We start from the raw sequence: 6,000 nt of genomic DNA, 5'->3' as shown, positions 1-6,000 counted from the left end.
TCTATGTGGGGGAGGGGGGCAGGGTAAGGGGGAAACCGTTTTTTATGTCAAACCCTATAGTGTGTTGTGTCCTGTTGATTTTTATTGTATGGCTGTATGGAAATTCATTTCACTGTGCCATCAGGCACACGTGACAATTAAATCTATCTTGAATCTTGAATCTCTTGAAGAAGGATCAAAGATGGACACAAAAAAGCTGGAGTAACTCAGCGGGTCATCTAGCATCTCTGTAGAAAAAGAACAGGTGATGATTCAGGTCGAGACCCATCTTACACACATTACATGTAAATATCCCTCCCCTCCCTCCAGCAAATTGCAATGACGAGGAAACACTTTTTCTCACACAGAGAGTGGTGAGTCTGTGGAATTCTCCGCCTCAGAGGGCGGTGGAGGCCGGTTCTCTGGATGCTTTCAAGAGAGAGCTAGATAGGGCTCTTAAAGATAGCGGAATCAGGGGATATGGGGAGAAGGCAGGAACGGGGTACTGATTGGGGATGATCAGCCATGATCACATTGAATGGCGGTGCTGGCTCGAAGGGCCGAATGGCCTACTCCTGCACCTATTGTCTATTGTGTATTGACAACATCCCCTTCTTTGGCTGTAAATCGCCCGGCATGGCCTAAAATGGCCGGGGGACTTAGCATCGCCCGCCTGGGGCTTGGACATCAGGAGAGACATGGAGAACAGGGGAGAGAAAAGACTTTGTCTTCCATCACAGTGGGTTCACTGTGATGGATGTTTGTGTGAATTAAATTGTGTGTATGTTTGTAGGAAATTGTCTTTGTATGGCTGTGGAAACGGAATTTCGTTTGAGCCTCACTGAGGCTCAAATGACAATAAATGGTATTGTATTGTGTGGTATTGTATTGTCTGGGCTGCATCCACTACAATTTCTTGCGGTTCCAGGCCATGAGGACAAATTTCCTGTTTTTACCTTCATCCTTGGGGCTCACACTCTGTCATTCTCTCCCTGAAACCTCCCATCCCTCTTACTGCGACAGAGCTATTCGAGACATGTTTGAAAAGCCTCTCTCACACAACAAAGGTAGACAAAAATGCTGGAGAAACTCAGCGGGTGCAGCAGCATCTATGGAGCGAAGGAAATAGGCAACATTTCGGGTCGAGGCCCTTCTTCCATCCTGAAGGGTTTCGGGACGAGACCCTTCTTCAGACTGATGTGAGGGTGGGGAGCGGGGAGAAGAAAGGAAGAGGTGGAGCCAGTGCGCTGAGGGAAAGCTGAGAAGCGGAGGAGAAAGTAGGGACTGCCTGAAATTTCAGAAGTCAATGTTCATACCGCTGGGGTGCAGACAGCCCAAGCGAAACTAGTTACATTTAGTTCGGAGATACAGCGCAGAAACAGACTCTACGTCCCACCGAGTCCACACCGACCAGCGATCCCCGCACACTAACACTATCCTACACACACACTAGGGACAATTTACATTCACACCAAGCCAATTAACCTACAAACCTGCACGTCTTTGGAGTGTTGGAGGAAACCGAAAATCTCGGAGAAAACTCATGCAGTCACGGGGAGAACGTGCAAACTCCGTACAGACAGCACCCGTGGGATTTTCTCCGGGTGCTTTGGTTACCTCCTACATCCCAAAGACACTCGGGTTTGCAGTTGGATTAGCTTCTGTAAATTGTCCCGCGCGTGTCGGATAGGGCTAGTATACGGGGTGATCGCCGAAGGGCCAGTTCCCACGCTGTATCTCCAAAGTCTGAAGTCCGTAGAGGGTTGAACGTTGGTCGGCATGGACTCGGTGGGCCGAAGGGCCTATTTCTGTGCTGTACATAAAGTTGCCCATTTCCGCACTTCCCTACCATTTCTTGACTTCACCATCTCCATCGCAGGCGATAGACTTCTGACCAACATCCACTATAAACCCACTGACTCCCATGGCTATCTTGACTACTCTTCCTCCCACCCTGCTTCCTGTAAGGACTCCATCCCCTACTCCCAATTCCTCCGTCTACACCGCATCTGCTCCCAGGATGAGGCGTTCCCACACCCTCTCTCACACAACAGCGCTCTGCAGTTCAACAGCTCACCACCAGATGGTAGCCTTGCTCCACGGATAACCCATTGTGGTTCCAACCAGGCACAAAATGCTGGAGTCACTCAGTGGGTCAGGCAGCATCTGTGGAGAGAAGGGAATGGGTGACGTTTCGGGTCACGATATGATAGAATTTTATTCGTCCCAGGAGGGAAATTGTTCTGCCAACAGCCATAAAACACAAGATTCATGAAACATGAAATTAAAGTGAAGAGAAGAAAGGTTTGGGGATGTGCAAAGAATTTGGGGGGGGGGGGGGGGGGGGGGGGGGGAGAGGGGAGTCAGTCTACCCCAAGACAGAGGGGGAGAAGTTGTACTGTTTGAGTCGAGACCCTTCCTCAGACTGAGAGCCAGGGGAAAGGAAAGGGAGTGAGTACCTGGAGTATTGCATGCAGTTTTGGTCCCCGAATTTGAGGAAGGACATTCTTGCTATTGAGGGAGCCCAGCGTAGGTTCACCAGGTTAATTCCCGGGATGGCGGGACTGTCGTATGCTGAGAGAATGTGGAGCGGCTGGGCTTGTACACTCTGCAGTTTTGAAGGATGAGAGGGTTATCTCATGGAAACATATAAGATTGTTAAGGGTTTGGACACGCTAGAGGCAGGAAACATGTTCCCGATGTTGGGGGAGTCCAGAACCAGGGGCCACACACAGTTTAAGAATAAGGAGTAACCCATTTAGAACGGAGATGAGGAAGTCTGTGGAATTCTCTGCCTCAGTGGAGGCCGGTTCTCTGGATGCTTTCAAGAGAGAGCTAGATAGGGCTCTTAAAGATAGCGGAGTCAGCGGATATGGGGAGAAGGCAGGAACGGGGTACTGATTGGGGATGATCAGCCATGATCGCATTGAATGGCGATGCTGGCTCGAAGGGCCGAATGGCCTCCTCCTGCACCTATTGCCTATTGTCTATTGTGATGGAGAGAGATACAGAACAAATGAATGAAACACAAAAAAAGTAAAGATGATAAAGGGAACGCAATTGTCAGCTGTGTGCTAGATGAGAACAAGATGCTGGTGTGACTTGGGAGGGGGAGGGATGGAGAGAGCGGGAATTGAAATTAGAGACAGAAGGGTCTCAACCCGAAACGTCACCCATTCCTTCTCTACAGAGATGCTGCCTGTCCCGCTGAGTTACTCCGGCATTTTGTGTCCACGTTCGATATTGCAAGCTGCCCAAGCGAAATATGTCGAGATTTATTGACTGAAGGTGATGAGTGGAGTGAATGGGCCCCTCTGTCAAATCCTATGTGTCGGGGGGGGGTGGGGAGGGGGGGTGGTGGTGTCCCCTCTGCTGGTCAGGGAGGGTTGTTGGTGCCAAATCCCACCCTCTAGCAGTGCGGAGAACACAGCCATTCATGGAGCAGTCGCAGCCATGAGGAGCAATGATGAAAGAAGGGATTGTGTAGAGAGGAACTGCAGATGCTGGTTTACAATGAAGGTAGACACAAAATGCTGGAGTAACTCAGTGTCTCGACACAAACCATCACCCAGTTCCTTCTCTCCGGAGATGCTGTCTGACCCGCTGAGTTACTCCAGCATTTTGTAACTATCTTGGGATTGTTGGCCAGAAGCTCAGCCTGTGGGTGCGGGCGGCAACACACAACACAATCAGCGCTTGATCTTACGTTTGCAGGCTTTCATTCTCCATGAAATGTGAAAAGGCACACACACCTCCAGATTCAGAGGTCGACAAAAATGCTGGAGAAACTCAGTGGGTGAGGCAGCATCTATGGAGCGAAGGAATAGGTGACGTTTCAGGTCGAGACCCTTCTTCAGACCGATCGCCTTCCAGATTCAGGTTCAGCACTTCAACTCCCCCTCCCATTCCGAATCAGACCTTTCTGTCCTGGGCCTCCTCCATGGCCAGAGTGAGTCCCACCGTAAATTGGAGGAGCAGCCCCTCATATGATAGAAACATAGAAACATAGAAATTAGGTGCAGGAGTAGGCCATTCGGCCCTTCGAGCCTGCACCGCCATTCAATATGATAATGGCTGATCATCCAACTCAGTATCCCATCCCTGCCTTCTCTCCATACCCCCTGATCCCCTTAGCCACAAGGGCCACATCTAACTCCCTCTTAAATATAGCCAATGAACTGGCCTCAACTACCCTGTGTGGCAGAGAGTTCCAGAGATTCACCACTCTCTGTGTGCAAAACGTTCTCCTCATCTCGGTTTTAAAGGATTTCCCCCTTATCCTTAAGCTGTGACCCCTTGTCCTGGACTTCCCCAACATTGGGAACAATCTACCTGCATCTAGCCTGTCCAACCCCTTAAGAATTTTGTAAGTTTCTATAAGATCCCCCCTCAATCTCCTAAATTCTAGAGAGTATAAACCAAGTCTATCCAGTCTTTCTTCATAAGACAGTCCTGACATCCCAGGAATCAGTCTGGTGAACCGTCTCTGTACTCCCATGATGCCCATTAGTTCTGCGACTCTGGTTATGTATGAGTTCCCAAGACCCACTCATCCACTACTGGTTTAGTTTAGTTTAGATACAGAGCGGAAACAGGCCCTTCGGCCCATCAAGTCCCCTCCAACCAGCGATCCCACCACGTCCTACACCCATTAGGGACAATTTTACATTTACACCAATTAACCTACAAACCTGCACGCTTTTGGAGTGTGGGAGGAAACTGAAGATCCTGGAGAAAACCCACACAGGTCACGGGGAGAACGTGCAAACTCCGTACAGACAGCGCCCATAGTCGGGATCGAACACGGATCTCCGGCGCCGTGAGGCAGCAAGGGTAGAGAGAGAGAGGGTCTTAGTAGAGGGTATCAGGGTCATTAGAGAGGGTCAGAGTAGAGAGAGAACGGAGGGCTGAGGGCCCTAAGGCAGAGGGATGATTGGGTTTGAAAGATGCAGCATGGAAACAGGCCCTTCGGCCCACCAAGTCCATGCCGACCATCGATTACTCTCCGCACTGTTTCAATGTTATTCCACTATTTCAACCACTGACGAATTGTAATGTTTATGTTGGCCTAAAATAGGACACCTTGATAGTGTCCTCTGTGATGTTCAAAGGAAAGACTCTGAACTCTTGAAGGCCCTTCAGCCCTTTGAGTCCGCCCCGACCAGCGATCACCCTGCACACTAACACTATCCTACACACACTAGTGAACATTTTCAGAAGCCAATTAACCTACAAACCTGTACGTCTTTAGAGTGTGGGAGGAGACGCAGGCAGGTCATCTATGGAACGAAGGAATAGGTGACGTTTCGGGTCACCTCATCAACTAATCCTTCGCTCCATAGATGCTGCCTCACCCGCTGGAGTTTCTCCAGCATTTTTGTCTACCACTGATCTTCCGATCTGCAAAGGTGCAGGCAGCTGCAGTACCTGTCTCAACCAGTTGGCAGTGCTGGTGAGCTACCTTGGCAGTGAAGTTAGGTTTCAAAGGACTCAGAGTGCTGGAGTAACTCAGTGGGTCAGGCAGCATCTGTGGAGAACATAGACAGGTGATGCTCAGTTTAGATTAGCCTAGTTTGGTTTGGATTGCATTGGTTTTAGTTCAGTGCAGATTAGAAATACAGCGCGGAAACAGGCCCTTCAGCCCACCGAGTCCATGCCGACCAGCTCACACTAGTTCTATGCTATCCCACATTCTCACCCACTCACAGGGCAATTTACAGAGGCTGAGTGACCTACAAATCCGCACGTCTTTGGGATGTTTTAGGTTTAATGTGTTATCGTCACATGTACCGAGGTACAGTGAAAAGCTTTCTTGTTGCGTGCTATCCAGTCAGAGAGAAAAATAATACATGATTACAATCGAGCCGTCCACAGTGTACAGATACAGGCTGGCCCCCACCTCCATCAAAAATCGGCTTTCCCACCCACCACACCACCTACAGGTCCCGCAGATCATAGACACATAGAAATTAGGTGCAGGAATAGGCCATTCAGCCCTTCGAGCCTGCACCATTCGCCATT

Source organism: Leucoraja erinacea, chromosome 38 (genome assembly GCF_028641065.1).
Source record: "Leucoraja erinacea ecotype New England chromosome 38, Leri_hhj_1, whole genome shotgun sequence".
NCBI lineage: Eukaryota > Metazoa > Chordata > Chondrichthyes > Rajiformes > Rajidae > Leucoraja > Leucoraja erinaceus.
The sequence above is the reverse complement of the archived record's forward strand: the minus strand, read 5'-3'. Positions refer to the sequence as shown.